Source organism: Leptonychotes weddellii, chromosome 4, assembly GCF_054177405.1.
Source record: "Leptonychotes weddellii isolate Sample4059 chromosome 4, ASM5417740v2, whole genome shotgun sequence".
NCBI classification, from domain to species: Eukaryota; Metazoa; Chordata; class Mammalia; order Carnivora; family Phocidae; genus Leptonychotes; species Leptonychotes weddellii.
In genome coordinates, this window is record NC_138372.1 from 84,387,790 (window position 1) to 84,404,680 (window position 16,891).

The following is a 16,891-nucleotide window of genomic DNA, read 5'->3' on the forward strand; positions in this document are numbered from 1 at the left end:
TCCTCACTCAGTTCGGGGTCTGCTTGAGATTCTCTCTCCCCCTCTGCCCCTTCCCCACCTGTGTGCATGCAGAGGTGCACATGCTCTCTCTCTCAAATAAATAAATCTTAAAAAAACAAACAACTGATCTGCTTTAGGTGCCCCTGGCTGGCTCAGTCGGTAGAGCATGCAACTCTTGATCTCAGGGTCTTGAGTTTGAGCCCGATGGGCATATAAAAAACAAAAACAAAAAAACTGGTCTGCTTTAAAAGACCCCCACCAAAATAATAATAATAATAAAGCCCAGAGTGCAATACCCACGTCATCCAGTCTGCCCTGCAGGGACGGCCCTCAATGAAGTCTACACTGGGGGACAGTTCCTGGCCAGTCACAAAACTTTCACCTTCCCAGTGGCCCTTCTGGGGGGGGTTGAGAGGAGGGGTGGGTCCTGGCCGTGCCCCCACATGGGAAGGGGGTGGTAGGGTTTGGTTAGGACGACAGTCAACCTAATTTCCAACCCCTACGTCAGAACATTCGCCCCATCAAAGTATTGCCTCATTTGTAAATTCATTTCTCTGAAACTCCAGTGAAGGCTTAAGTATTAAATCACATTTAACCCAACATTTGGCAAATCATTTTGTCTTCAAGATGAGAATAAAGTTGACCAGTTAGGACGCCCCGGACAGTCTGGGGTGGGTATTCCTGCAGCGGGATGTGCAGGGGCGGCCATCGGGTCTGGAGACCGGAAGACCCCAGGTGCCCTGGCTCTGGGAGCAAACCCACCTACCCAGGGCCCAGGGAGGGCTTTTAAGGCCTGGGAAATGTCAGAGCCCTAAAAGAAAAGTTTTGGGGGCCGCAAAATATGAAATAGACTGCATCAAAATAGTGAAGGTTTAATCAAATGCTTTCAGAAAGTAGCATGTCAACTTTAATATCCCTTAAGTTTGGTATCCATACAAATGTCATTATATTTGAAAACAATCTGTAAGTTGGATTTTTGTCAAGAGTTCTAGGATATGCAGAACGATTGAAGAGAAATCATAGCCAAGAGTAAATTAAATGACTTATTCATAGTCAAGTAATTTCAAAAGCAAATTTATAAAAGCCCTTTTACATTTAAAGCAAAGAAATGTTATATCTGATGAGGGATGTGAGTGCGTTTTAGTTTGTTGTGATGGGCGGGGGGTGGCCTCTGAGAATCAGATGCAAGTTCTGTAAAGGGCTGAAAATGGCCCTGCCCTGCAGGCCTGCTGGGGGTCTGGGGATGAGCTCAGCTTCTGCTCTAGCCGGTCCTTGGCCCTCCTGCCTCCCTAAGTAGGCAGCGTAGGTTCAGAGCACCTGCCCCTGCTGTATGCACGGTGTCTTCTCTAGGTGGACGCCAGACCGGGCGTAGCTGGAGGTTCGGTCTCCATCTTGCAGATGAGAAACTGCCCTGGATTTGGAAGCTGAATGTTTCATTTATTAGTTGGGCAAGTCCACAATCCTCCCTGACTTCCCAGGTTTGGCAGTGAAACAAGAAGGGGCGAGAGTACCAACCTGTTTACCGCCTTGTGTGTCTACCAGCGGGGTGAACACATACTGGGCTGGCACCGGGCTGAACTCTTCACAATTATAAATGCATCTAGCGCGCCTAAGGACTGCATGCTGGCCGTCATCATGATGCTCCTTCTCGAGAAAACTGAGGGCCAAGGAGGTGAAGTAACTTACCTAAGAGGACCCAGCTAGCAAATAGCAAAGCTGATACTTGAACCCAGAACCTTCAGGCTGCAAAGTCCTTGCTCCTTGCACTCTGTGATGGTCCCTGCGGTGGGCCAGTGGGGGCTTGGTCTCTGCAGGACTGGGTGCTCGGGGGAAGGATGGTGTCTGGCTCTGGAGAATAGGGGCTGGAGGCAGAAAGGCCATGGAGGAGGCTCCTGCAGCCTCCCAGGTATGAGTGATGAGGACCTGCGGGCTGGCGGCAGGCATGGAGAGCAGCTTTCTCGGGGAGGCAGTTAGGACTAGTGCTTGATTCAAGGGTGGCGGAAGTGGCCACTGTGTCTTGGCTGGGATGGCCGGAAAAAAGATTGGGAACGTGAATGCCCCAGATAGGTGCTCCAGTTGCCACAAGCCACCCGCATCCCCCGTTGCCTTACACCTGACCCAGTCCACGCACTGCCAGGGAGGCCTCGGAGTCCGTGTTCCCTGGGGTAAAATCACCATTTCAGGGTACAGCTCTTTCATTTGTTACCTGTGAGATCTTGGGTAAATTTTATGAATTCTGAGCTTCAGTTCTCTTACCTATAAAATGGGGGTGGGGCGCCTGGGTGGCTCAGTTGCTTAAGCGTCTGACTTCGGCTCAGGTCATGATCTAGGGGTCCTGGGATGGAGCCCCTTGCTCAGTGGGGAGTCTGCTCTCTCCCTCTGGCCTCCCCCCCACTCATGCACATGCGCGCACTCTCTCAAATAAATAAAATCTTTTTTTTTTTTAAGATTTTATTTATTTATTTGACAGAGAGAGACATAGCGAGAGAGGGAACACAAGCAGGGGGAGTGGCAGGCAGAGGGAGAAGCAGGCTCCCTGCGGAGCAAGGAACCTGATGTGGGGCTCGATCCCAGGACCGTGGGATCATGACCTGAGCTGAAGGCAGACGCTTAATGACTGAGCCACCCAGGCGCCCTAAATAAAATCTTTTAAAAAATGGGGACACAAGGGTCTACTGAGTTGATATTCAATACGGCATTTAAAGCTCTTAGCAGACTGACCAGCACACAGAAAACCCTCGGCTCATCCGTGGAACTTATAAGCCATAGTGGACGCCAGTGGGGGAGGACACAATCATACATCATGCCTGAGGTCAGCCCAGAGGACTTGGAAAATCATGGAGTTACCATCGGCAACTCCACCGGGGCGCCAGAGAAGGGTGGGCTAAGTCCTTTTGGAGAAAAACAGCAACAACATCACACCTGTATTGTGTTTGATAATTTTCCACATTTAATTTTTACAATAGTCTTATGAGTTAGACGGGGGTGTGCTTACTCCTACCAGCAGCCTAAAATTATTTTGAAATAAAGTGGGATCCAAACAAATTAAAAAAAAATGCTAGATATCCATGGTGGATAATGGATATTATCCATTATCCTCACATCGCAGAGTCCGGAAAGACATTTGCTTGGGAGGGAGGCTGGTGCTGAGACAGGGTGGGAAGAGGGGAGGAGAAGGGAGAGGAGACTCCTTTGCGGTCCTCACTGAGGGCCTTGGGAGGATAAATATATTAGCAGAGGGCAACAGGGAGATGGAGATGGGGTTCAAGGGGCTGCTGGGGGCAGGGTGGTCCTGCAGGTCAGACGCTGAACATGTCACAGCACCCAGAGATGACCAGTCCACAGGAACCGACTCCCACGAACTCAGCTCACAGAAAATGTACACCAGACCAGGCAAGCTACTTTCCAGCTTGTAATAGGGGAATCAAAGCACCAAGCATAGGATTTTTTCAAAAGTCAGCGAGCAGGGGCTTGGAACCGGGGTTTTGAACAGCCCCATTGGCCCTGGGCCCTGGCCTCCTCCTTGTGCTTCCTGGGCCTCCTTGTGCCGCAGGGAGAGACATACTGGCTTATAGAGTGCCTTTGTGTATTTAGAACAAGATGCCCCTTCCCTAGGTCAACACAGCCTCATGCTGGGGAGCACAGCTCCGTGAGCAGAGAACAGGTTACTTTTTGCTCACTGATCACCCAGGGGCTCTTATCAGTGCATATCCTGCCTGACAGAGGTGTCAGCCTGACCCTGAAGTCCCTGGGCACCAGCAGCCTGAGGCTGTGCATGCAGCTGTTTTTCCACTGAGGCCACTGGCTCTTGCACCTGCTCATGGAGGATGCCCCCGAGCTGGGCCTGGGATTCCCCGCAGCATCCTGCAGAAGCTTATATGTTAGGAGAAGCTACAGTCCCCTCTGCTCCACCCCCAATCCTGTTCTGTAGCGGAACCAGGCTCAGTGCCCACAGAGTTGTCTGGGGGGCTCAGTGCTTCTGTGGGAGTGCACGTATCGGGCCCAGGTTCCCCCGGGGGCCCCTGCCAGGGTGTTGGAGCCCCCGCTGTGAATAATCCAGGCGCATGGCTCTCTCCCAACCCCTCTGCCACATCCTGTCCCTGTGCACCAGGTAGGTTGCGTGGCTGCTTGGGCACAAACCCAGGGCGGATGCTCACCCAGATGTCACCTTTGTGTGAGTTAGGAAACGATGGGCCCCCTGGGCAGACAGAACCCTGACAGCTCACAGAACTGCTGGTATCTTTGGATAGGGAAAAGGGCGTCCTTCCCTCCAGGTGGTTGTAGCCCTGCCAGGGCCAGTTCCTTGGTGAGCAGAATATAGGCTGGATTTCAGCCTCTTGCTGAACTTGCTGACTGGTAGCCCTTTGCAGTGTCCAACTTGTCCGCAGGGTGGCGGTACTGAGACCCTTGCGGGGCCAGCTTTGGCGTCTGCCTGCAGCTTCTGGCTCTGGGCCTGGGCTGGGGCACCCTCTCCAAGTACCCATACCCACTAACTCATGCAGTGGGCACCTGTGGGGCGCCACTCCGCCACCCTAGTAGACAGGCTGGCTCACGTGAGATCGATGGCTGAGGCTAAGCCAGGACTCCCGCAGGACAGCCGCTCTGGGGCCGGCTGATGTGGACACGCTTTCTCCTGGACAAGGCTGGAGACGTACATTCTGGCCCTTTGGTTGTGCTATTCAAGATCCCCACTCCATTTTGCTCCCCATGGGTGCGCAGGGAATAGCACTGGCAGGGAGTTTGGGGCCCTGAATTGAGCCATCAAGGATAATAATAATGGCTAACATTTATTGAGCACTTACATATGCAGGTAAGACCTGATTTAATCCTCAGATCAGCCCTGTGAAGTAGGCACTATTGTTTTTTTTTAACTTTTTTTTTAAAGATTTTATTTATTTATTTGACAGAGAGACACAGCGAAAGCAGGAACACAAGCAGGGGGAGCGGGAAGGGGAGAAGCAGGCTTCCCACCGAGCAGGGAGCCTGATGCAGGGCTCGATCCCAGGACCCTGGGATCATGACCTGAGCCGAAGGCAGATGCTTAGCCGACTGAGCCACCCAGGCGCCCCAATAGTTTTCTTTAAATATTAAGTTAATTCACTTTAAAAAAAATTAGTCTCAGTACAACTTCACACTCAGATGGCTATAATTAAAAAAAAAAAAGATACAGAACAAATAACAAGTGTCAGCAAGGATATGGAGAAATTGCAACCCTTATTATCCACTGCCAGTGGGAATGCGAAATGGTGCAGCCACTGTGGGAAATGGTTTGATGGTTTAAGAAGTGAGACATAGAATTACCACCTGACCCCGCAATTCCACTCCTAAGATATACCCAAAAGGACTGACAATTTTTATTCAAATAAATAGATGAGCATGCGTGTTCATAGCAGCACTGTTTACAATAACCTAAAAGTGAAAAGAGCCCAAATGCCCATCAACAGATGAATGGGTAGACAAAATGAGGTATACCCATACAACGGAACATTATGCAGCCACAAAAAGGAAGGGAACACCGACACAGACCCCACACCATGGATGAACCTCAAAAGCATTATGCTAAGTGCAAGAAGCCAGACACAAAAGGTCCATTTATATGAAATATCCAGAATATGTAAAATTCAAAGAGACGAAGTGCAGACTGGTGGTTGCCAGGGTCTGAGGAAGGGGATGATGGGGGACAACTCACTGCTTAATGGGCGTGGGGTTCCTTTTGGGGTGATAAACATATTTTGGAACTAGTTAGAGGTGGTAGTTACCCAGCACTGTGAATGCACTGACTGCCACTGAATTGCTCGCTTTAAATGTGATTGCTCGTTTGATGGGATGTTATGTGAATTTCACCTCAACAGAAAAAAACAAGCGAGGAGCAACAAGCAGTCTCCGTTTTCTTACTGGTGAAAAGAGGCTAATGGGAGATGGTAGGGAGGGAAAGAGCATGTGCAGAGGGGTTCGCCTTCAGCTAGTCAAAAAGGACAGCCACTGTCCTCCGAGTGCCACTTGCTAGGGTCGCACCAGGGAGGCCGCATCTCCCTGCCAACGCTGGGGTGCGGGGTGGGGGGCGTCGGTGGTGAGGCTTACGTACCTGGGCAGAGAACCCGAAAACCCCAAAGAGCAGCAGTTTCGAGGTGGCGCCTAAAGGGCTGTCCCCGTCGTGCGGACCCAGGCGCGCCCCTCCCCGGAGCGGCCCCGCAGGTGGCGGCGCGGAGAACCGAGCGGCCCGGCGGTCCCGGCGAGGCCCGCACCGTTGCGGGCCCGCAGGGCTGAAGCGGGCGGGGCCTTTCCCCGCCGGGGAGCTGCACGTTCGGCCACCAGGGGGCGCTGCTGGAGCCGTCCTGCCCAGGAATGGGGCGACAACTTCGGCCTTCCAGACCTTAATGACTTAAACTTGCAACCTCCTGGTAACCGTGCAGCCTACTAAACGTGGGATGTGTCGGGGTTCCCCAGCCTTCACGCGCCGCTTACCCGAAGCCAGACGATCCCTCAAGGCTTCCTCTTCCCGTCCTTCTCTGGCCTGCACCCCGTCCAGAGTAAAGGGGTTACTGCACCTTCTGTGGTGAAGGGGGTGAGCTCAGAGGGGAGAGCAGACATTTCTGGGCCCAGCCACTCCCAACTACTGCACCAATGGCCTTGCCTCCGCCTTCAGGGCCCGGCCAGTGCCAGATGCAGGCCCAGCGTGAGAAGGCTCCGACCCAGCAGCTGGGGGTGGGGGGTGGGGGGTGGTCTCCTAGCTGAAGGTTCAGGGACCTGGGGATCGGGTGTGTGTCCTGACCCCTCCATGCTATGAAGCCACACCTTTCCTTCTCTCCCAACCCCTTGGGCATGAGCCCGCATGGCCTCTGCTTCATGTTTAATGGGGCACTTCTCAGCCAGGCTGGGGTCAGCCTGGAATCTCAGATTGCCCAGTGAGACCCCAGCTCTCTTGGCCCTTCCTCTGGGGCAGTCCCCAACCCCTGATGCTCCGCCAGGGACAGAGCCTCTTGAACCACAGCACCAGTACCACCAACCGTCCCGGCTGCTCGGAGATCCCTGCTTCTCCCCTGCTCCAGGTCATGGAATGCACACGAGGCCATCGCCAGGGTCCTGGGTCCCAGCCTAGACCCTGCTTTGTGCTCCTGCCAGATCCAGCTCATTGCCTTGCCCACCTGGCCCCACCCTTCCTCGGCATACTTGCTTTGTATTTCTTTGTATTCAGAATGCCACTAATCTTCTCAAGTTATCCAAAAGCCCAGAAGTTTAATACAAGGGGCCTCTTGCAACTCAATGAAGTTTTTGACCCCCGGGGGCACTGTTCTGAAGCTTTCCAGCACATTCTTTCTAGTTTATGGTCTCTCTCCGGCATATCTGTTGCCGTGTTTACACCCCTTGAAGTGTTTATAAGATCTACATTAACACTGGAATATTCTAGCCTTGAGAAGTTGAGTTTCTTGCCGATAATGAATACAAAGGACACAAAGCCATCTAAGAAACATCCACAGTGCTTGGCGTGTGAGGGCCTCTTAGCATACTTGCCAAGTCTGTCTAGTGTCAGCTCCCACGGGGTTTGGAAACAAAGTCTTGGATTGTTGTTGGATCCTTCCATCCTGTGGTTTCACCCTGCAGCCTGTTCGAGGCAGTGTGGTGTCCTGGGTAGAGAAGGTCCAAATGTTCCTTGGTGACTAGCTGTGTGTCCTCGGGCGGGTTACTTCATTTCTCTGGGCCTCAGCTTCCTCGTCTATAAAATGGGGGGAAGAAATATGTAAAGTGCTCTTTCCTAAACAACTCGGTCACACTTAAACTGGCCGCCAGGAAGTCATCACTCCTCGAGGCGTCCAGAAGCAGAGGCCTGGGGAAGGGCACAACCCAGGGTGCCGGGGGGAGGGGCTGCCACCTGGTGCCACGTTCCTGCACCCTCAGGCAAAAAGCGGGAGCGAGACCGTTTCCAACCTCTGCGGGTTTGAGGAGTGGAGCCCTCTGTCTGGGCGGAGGCAGTGTTGTTCTCAGAGGTATTAGGTGTAGGGCCCACAGCCAAGTGTGGGATCAAATCTCAGAGAACAACAGAGCTTGGATGAGAACCCACACGCCCAGATATGCGGACAGCCGCGGGGGTCCTGCAACTAGAGGACAGCAGAGCCGGGCGTTGGCGGAAGAGGGCGCACATTTATTGAACATTTACTGTGTGCAAGGCCCTGCTTCTAAGTGCTTCTCGTGACTTAGCAGATTTAATCCCCCAAACAACTCCCACTGAATGAAAGCTCCGTAAAGTCTGAACTTTGTCCATTTTGGTCACTGCTGAATTTCACAAGAGTGCCGAGCACATTAAATAGATGCCTGGTAAAAATCTGGAGAATGAACAAACCCTATGAGGCACGTCTGTACTACGGTGATGGTAAAGGGCAGTAAATGCCCTTTAGGGTAAATGCCTTGGATGCTAAAGGGCAAAGGCAGGATTCGAACTCAGGCCATGGCGAGAGGCTGCCTCCAGATTTCCCCTCTTCCTCCTGCCTGTTCTCACCGAATGTTGGACCAGTTTCTTTTCCTTCTTGTAATCTGTTGGCTCGGAGTTCTTCCTACCTTGGCTGTCTGTAGACATTTGTAGAACTCAGACAAAATACCTTTGGGGCACTCAGCTCCACCCGCTATCGATCTCCCAATTTCACAGAGTATAGCAATAAAGGGTCTGGTTTACACGTACTTCAGACTCTAGTTTTTCAGGACGCCAGGGTGTTGAAGGGAACTCGACTTCCTGGGGCTGAAGCCTTTACACACAGTCGGAAGTCCTGGACTGTTCCACATGTTTTGTGCGGATGTGAGAAATGGAGGTGATGGTGTCTGAATATGCTCTTCCCAAGGGGTCACCCATTTGAGAAGAAACTTGGACTGAAATAAAGAAGGACAGGCCGGGAGGCGAGCAGCCACCAGTGTGGCTGGGTCTCTGCCTCAGTTCAGGTCCTCTTCTGCTCTCTGCTCCCCCCCATGCCCCCTCCCCTTCTCCTCTCTCCTCCCCCTCCACCTACTTCTCACTATTTCCCCTCCCACCTCACCCCCAGAGGCTCATTTCCCCATTCTAGACCTGGAGGGCTCGGGGCGTGCCTGGCCCAGCCCGGGAGGCTGTCTCCAATCTGAGGCTCTCCACCCTCGCTGCCCATCGGCCCCACTGCTAGGGCTGGAGAGAGATACATGCAAGTGCCCTGTAGCACCATCCACCTGTGATGAGTCCAGGACTCCGCAGTAACAGCCTCTACCCCACCAGTAGTTCTGATGCACAGCCTTTGTTTACGGGCTGGTCTTCGATGTTGCTGGGTTTCCTTAATTTGGGGCTGTATGAAGAAGAAAGAAAAGGACGTATCTAGAATCATAGCGCTGATACTGTGGAGAGAACCAACGCACTCAGGAGGCCTACTTGGGATTCTGCCCTCCAGCTTCACTGAGATATAACTGACATATAACATTGTGGAATTTTAAGGTGTACAACGTGATGGTCTGATACAGATCTGTATTGTGAAACGTTTGCCACAATAAGATGAATTAACACCGCCACGGTCTCACATAGTTACCATTTTTTCTGTGTGTGCTGAGAACATTTTTTTTATTTGAGAGAAAAAGAGAGAGAGAGAGAGAAGGGGAGGAGCAGAAGGAGAAGGAGAAGCAGAATTCACGCTGAATGTGGAGCCTGATGTGGGGCTCAGTCTCATGACCCTGAGATCATGACCTGAGCCAAAATCAAGAGTCAGACACTTAACTGACTGAGGCACCCCGGTGTCCCCTGGTGACATTTAAGATCCACTCTCTTAGCAATTTTTTTCAAAATGTTTATTTGTTCATTTATTCAAGTAGGTTCCACACCCAGTGTGGAACCCGATGTGGGGCTTGAACTCACAACCCTGAGATCAAGACCTGAGCCGAGATCAAGAGTCAGATGCTCCACTGACTGAGCCATCCAGATGCCCCAACAGAGGTTATTTTTAACCGTCATAGACAAATCCCTGATTTGGAAAATTGGAAAGTGGAAAAATTCAGAAGTGGGAAAAGTTGCATAGGGATGAATTTTGTGCTCTCAGAATGGCTGATGTGTAACACCAAATACTTTTAAATGGAGTTTAGTAAAGATGCTTCATGATATTACTCATAATAGCAGAGATTCACCAGCAACAACATTAAACCAACATTGGTGGAGTGCTATAGAAGTATTGCAAAGGATATTTTTAAGACATGTCACGCTGCTGATGATGTCTTAAAATGTCCTGTCACAGTAGGATGTGGACAAGAACCAAAGTCTCGAAAGCCCTTCACACTTGCAGATGGACTTTATGCAGTTGCCTCTTGCAATGGAGTATAAATATGTTTGGATTATTTTCTGTTTTCTTCTTAGAGAAGATTAAAGATTTTCCTTGCCAGGGAGCTACGGTTCTAACTGTAGCCAAAAAAAAAAAATTTTTTTTTGCTTGATTTTTATCTCCCAGCCTGGGAAATTCCCACTTGTCTCTCTAATAAGGACAGACACTCATTTTACTGGTACTGTAATTAAGGAACTCTCTAAAGTTTGCCTTTTACCCCAAAACTTTTGCCAATCTTGTTATCCATAGTAGGGAAAATAGAACTAGTGGAATCCTAAAAGCTGAAATTAATGAAGCTTCCTTAAACTCCCATGGCCTAAAATATTACATTAGCTTTAACGTGTATAAGATCAACCCCCTCCGGGACTCAAAGGTTATATTCTTATAAATTAATAAGAGGTTGGTCCATTTGTTTGAAAATCCCACCCCCCAATCTTAGATTCTATCCTATTACAAGATATGATTGAAATATGATTACATTCTACAAGGGACTCATACAATAACTCTAGCTTTATCATTAACAAGTCTGAGCTGCCTTTCCAAACCACTCACCTATGATCAACAGCAGGAGATTTCGTGTTCTAGAAAAGACACCTGAAGTAAACTGCCCTTGAGCTTCGATGAAAAGGAACTTACATAACCTGTTAACTGACCCAACATTAGAATTGTAAAGTATTGATCCTTAGGTTAATATTTACCAGCTCAAAAAATAATACAACACTTCCTCCTGAGTGGACTGGACATCCATTCTATTGGAAATCTTAAACTGAGATTCTTAGGAATTTTCTAGAAGATGCTACTTCAGAAGTGAACAGCTTCTGCTCAAGACTTTGGTTTGAGATTAATTCTGATTCAATTTATTTCAATTCGAAAAATGATTCACATCAGTCCTATTAAAAAGAGGATAACTTAATTACGTTGCTTCCATGAAAAGGAAATCAGCACTTTACCTTTTGGCGTGGAGACCTATTACCGGGACTAATAGTCATTTTGTTTCTGTTAATTGCCTATTTTACATTTGGCCAATGTCTCATGCCCTTAAATGTTACTGCATTTTCACACTGATAGTTCAACATCTCATCCTATCACTGAAGGAGATTAAGATGAGCTCTGGTTTCACTATAAACTATGCTCCATGCACACTCTTCTGACCTCAGGAAAATGTCAGCATCAGGAGAAATCTGGATTTCATGACTTAATGTCTTGGGGTCTGACTTTGTCACTGGCCCAAAGGTGGGGTGGGGGACTGAGAAAGAAAGAAAGTAGCCCCTGATGTCTCAGAAGAGTGTGCATGGAGTGTAGACCTCAGTTGCAAGCTGCTCAGATCCAGCAGGACCCCGTTCTCCTCTTGTTTATTTATTTTTAAAAATTAAAGTATAGTCGGGGGGGGCGGTCTGGGTGGCTCAGTTGTTACGCGTCTGCCTTAGGCTCAGGTCATGATCCCAGGATCCTGGGATCGAGCCCCACATCGGGCTCCCTGCTCCAAGGGAAGCCTGCTTCTCCCTCTCCCACTCCCCCTGCTTGTGTTCCCTCTCTCGCTGTGTCTCTCTCTGTTAAATAAATAAAATCTTAAAAAAAAAAAGAATCAATAGAACTTAAAAAAAATTACAGTATAGTCAACATACAAGATTACACTAGTCTCAGGCATATAACATAGAGATCTGACATTTGATACACATCAGGAAATGCTCACCTTGAGAAGCATAGGTACCAACTGTCACCATATGTTATTACAATGTTACTGACCCTATTCCCTATGCTGTACTTTTCATTCCCGTGACACATTTATTTGATAACTGGAATTTGTATCTCTTCATTCTGTTCCCTTACTGGACAAGTCATCCCACAGAATAACAACCTCCCAGTTACTCTGAGACCATGATAAAACAAAACAAGACCACTTTATGATTTTACCTAATCACAAACAAAAGGGCACTGTGACAAAATACCCAAGCACAGAATTCTCCCCAACTTTCTGACAGCATCCAATCTAGAGTGAGCCCCACCCCGGACCCCCCCCCCTTCCTGGGGCCCTCCCCCACATCACCCAAGTAAAACCGGCATCCTCTGATGACGTGTTTCTCACGCTTTCTTCCTGCGACACTCTGGTTCTCTGTGTGGCTTCAAGGACCAATAAACCCAAATTCCTACTCCTCCGTGTTCCTGGCGGTCTTTGGTTGGAGGACAGTGACAGTGTCCATCACGGTCACTTAAAATTCTCGGCCCAGATATTAAAGCAATGCTGTGCCTGACGGTGAATGTTGTTCAGGTTGTTGCTTTCTTTTACAATAATTGTACTTCTCAGATGCCCATGACTGTCTCTCGCCTACTCTGGTCTCTCTCTCTCTTTTTTTTCCCCAAGAGTCTTATAAAAAGATATACAAAATTGTAGAAAGTGAGTTAATTAGAGGAAAAAATGAAATAAAAAGACAAGAAACAGCACTCAGTCAGAGGCCAGATTCACACAGAGTGAACATCATGAGATCCTGTATTCTTTCCAGATGACAGAATTTGGCTGTGACTTGCCTAGAACTCAAGGTGAGAATGAAGTACAATTTGTAAGGCAATTCTGGGCCTATAAAAAATAAAAATAAAAAAACAAACCAGTGGCTCGGGGAAAGCCACCCTCTTCCAGGAATGACCCCTTAGAAGAATGTTTCCTACAAGATCCCATTAAATGTAATGAATACCACACATATTATCCACAAGGGAAAACCCAATGACAGGTTTCAAGGGACTATCTTTTGCAACATCCTTCTAAGGAAGTGTTTTAGGATCCGCCACAATAAGGACTGCCCCCCTTCCTGGGCCAGGCTGTAGACATCACAGGGCTCCCTGCCACAAAGTGCTCTGCCCCCCGCTCCCCTTCACTGCCCTCTCTGCCCTGCTGACCCGCCCTCTCCTGAAGGAGCCCTACTTCTGGTGCATGGATGATCCCGGGCTGGCTCCATCCATCCACGCGTGCGGTGTTTTGAAGAAGGCTCGTTACCTGTTTCCGGTCACCTGGAACCCCGTGGGGTGCTGGCTGAGGCGGAGGACCTAGTGCTTTCCTCAGGACAGGCCCTGTGTCACCTGCAGGTGACAGCCAGTCAAGATTCCCTCCCTTCTTCCTGGCCCCAGAGCTACAGCTTTCTCCAGCTTCTCTGATGGGAACCCAAGAAAAACAAGGGGGACTTAAAACACTTGAAGGTCTTTCTTTGTCAAAGATCTATAATAAATAATCTGGGAAGGGACGCACAGGTATTGGAGTACCTTTTGTAAGAGCAATCAACGGTAGCCCGGGGCTCTTCATCCCTTCTGCCAGCTCGGTTTGGAGAGATGTCAGAGAGGCTCAAGGCTCAAGTCCCATAAAAGGGATCTTCCCCAGGGTCTCCCAACACAGCAGGCAGGTGTCAAAATGCTGGAGCTCTTCTCTGTTAAAGTCATCCTCTGAAGGGTTGTGTTATCACAATTTTTTTTTTTTTTTTTAACTGTGGTCTAAAGACGCTCTTTCTGAAAGGCTGTTTTAACCCGAGGTTACAACTTTGGGTATCTAAAGGAATGAAGAGACTGCAGAAATAAATAATATCAGGAATATCATTCCTTGCAGCTGAGCATTTGCTGAGCGTTTGCATGGAGTGTCGAGTTTAGATTCACATCTTCTGACTGAATCCCGGAGCGCGGCTAGGAGGGGGCATCTGCTGCGTCAACCTGGCACGCAAGGGACTCACCTGGCGAGCTTTTGAAACTACAGAGGCCACCGTGCGCTTCGGGCTCCGATGTCATTAGTCTGTGACAGGCTTCGGCCATCGGTGGTTGAAAAAGTTCTCCAGATGATTCTAACATGCAGAAAAGCTGAAAAGTTACTGCTTCGAAGTCACCAGAGCTGGGGAAAGGCTGACGATTTTTTTTTTTTTTAATAAGAGTTAAGCAACCCACCCAGGGTACATGCCTAAAGAGACAGCCAGGGATTGTCCGTGTCTCTCTGATATAGTTTCCATCTTCTTGTTCTTAGCCTAATCCATCTAAACAGCAGCTTTCTGTCTTCGTTTATGGTGTAATCAGGTATGACTCTTTAGGGCTTGTAGATCTGTCACTTGATCTGAATAGCCACCTTGTGAAATATGGTAGGTAGCAGAATCCTTATTTTCCAGGGGGAAGGAAGTGTCCTTTATTCAGTGTGAAGGGATTGAGCAAGCAGCCACCAGGTATGGGCAAGGGATGGGGCAGAGACCCCTCCCTGATGGTACATGTGACACAGCCTACTGTCACTACCTTGGATCGGTGTCCCTGAGACCACGGTGGCCCTGTGGCTCATGGAAGGAACCAGGGTTGCCCTGTGGCTGTGCTGGAGCATTCTTCTAGACCTTCCATACACTTTGCATAACAAAATCTTAATGTGCAACAAGTCTGCTCTGAGAAACAGACTGTGACAGAAAAGCCGTCTCAGAGGACAAAAGCATACTGACTTTTCCATCAGTTGCAAGGTGAGCGATTATTTTATGGACAAATAAGAAATGTAAAAAACCCTACCATGTAACTACAATGCACTGTGGATTGTAAGACATCCTGATTCTGAAGTCACTTGATTTGATGATGTTAGTGTTAGAATGTGGGGGGACAGTGCATCTTAGGGTCGATGTGCTATGTCCTCTTTTTATGCTCCGTAAAGAATCCATATTTTCCCAGGGCCCAGTAGCCCGGAGTTAAACTCCAAGTACCTGAATTTTATGAGCCTTGTTCCTCCTCATCTCTGTTATTCCCGGAGTCTCCACAACAACCCAGGGCTCCCTCCCAGCACCAACATACCAGGTAGCTCCTTGTTGATCTCCTCATGCTCTTGATGGTTGATCTAGACCAACACCATCTAGTGGAAATATGCTGGCCATATGTCGAATTAAGTGTTCTAGTCTAATTAAGTGTTCTAGTAGCCACATTAACAAGTACAAAGAGAAAAAAAAGTAACTTTAGTAATATGTTTTATTTAACCCAATATATCCAAAATAGTATAATTTCTACATGTAAATCAATTTAAAAATTATTAATGAAATATTTTACAAGCTTCCCCCCTCCCCCACCCTTAAGTCTTTGAAATGTGAGGTCTATTTTATACTTAGAGCATATATCAATTTGCACCTACATTTTCACTGGAAATATTTGACTTGTATCTAGATTGCAAAACATTTACAGTTGAAAAGATGGATTCACATACCCAGCGTGTCCCAAACACACCTAAGAGTTTTTCAGTAACCAGACTGAGTATCAGTTTTAAAAATTAAACTCGGGCGCCTGGGTGGCTCAGTCGTTAAGCGTCTGCCTTCGGCTCAGGTCATGATCCCAGGGTCCTGGGATCGAGTCCCACATCGGGCTCCCTGCTTGGCAGGAAGCCTGCTTCTCCCTCTCCCACTCCCCCTGCTTGTGTTCCTGCTCTCGCTATCTCTCTCTCTGTCAAATAAATAAATAAAAATCTTTAAAAAAAAAAAAATTAAACTCATTAAAATGAAATGAAATGACGAGTTGAGTTTGTCAGTTGCACCAGCCCCCTCTCAAGCTCTCTGTTGCCCACACATGGCTGGTGGATACCACCGGGCACGGCACATATTCTAAAGCACAGGGTTCTTGAGGGCTGGGATTTTACCTTTGCATTCTCAGAGTCAAACACAGAGCCCAGCACACAGAGGTACTGAAATGTTTGTTGAATGAACGGCTAGTAGAACTGGGACTTTCAACAAAGGGATAATCAAGAGCATAGCAACATGTTTACAAGACACGGGGGGCCTGGATCCGTACAGCCCAGCTTCTCTGGCATAAACCTCCCTCACCTAAATCCTTTTAAGATTCCAGAGAACCCTCCCTTTTTCTGTTTTCACATATCCACGAAGCCTTGCAATACCCTTTATACAAAGGGAAATGAGCCACAGGCCGAGCTCTGTCCCACTCACCTAGTTTGAAGTAGTCTCCTGCCTTCAAAGAAGAAAGTTGGCAGGTAGGACATGGTTGTCACAGATCACAGATCACAGAAGAACCTGAGAGGCCACCTTGGCCTCCCTGACCTACAGAAAAGCGCACGTGGGTGGGAAGCCATGGTCAGGCTGGAATGCATGGACTAGACAGCTGAGGCTCTGCTAGGGGCGAGCCTGTCTGTGGTCCTGTGGGGCGGCCTCCACCCTCCTGCTGACCATCCCCTCTGGCTGCCCTCTGCGCCAGTCAGAGAATCCCCCTTCCCCCTTCAGTCACATTCTGTGTGTGACACCGCCACACTCCCTTGTCACTGTCCTGGCCACGTGGGGACATCTAGCTGACTGGCAGGACATCTCTGGGGACTGCGCCTCCTAACCCTGCCCTTTGCTGGGACTGGTTCTGGATTTAGAGTCCCAGTTCCCGTCCTAACGGTCATTGATTTCCACTTGAGCTAAGAGGTCTCAGCCACGTGACTGAAGGGCTGGGGCCTCCACAGGCCATGAAGGAAACACTGAGGCCACACACAGTTCCTTTTCTCTGGCCCTTGTCCTGGGCGATAGTTCCCACCCACGGATAATGTGTTCTCCAAGGCTCGTCCTGGGAGGAATTTTCAGAGTGGCCTGAGTCCTGGGCTT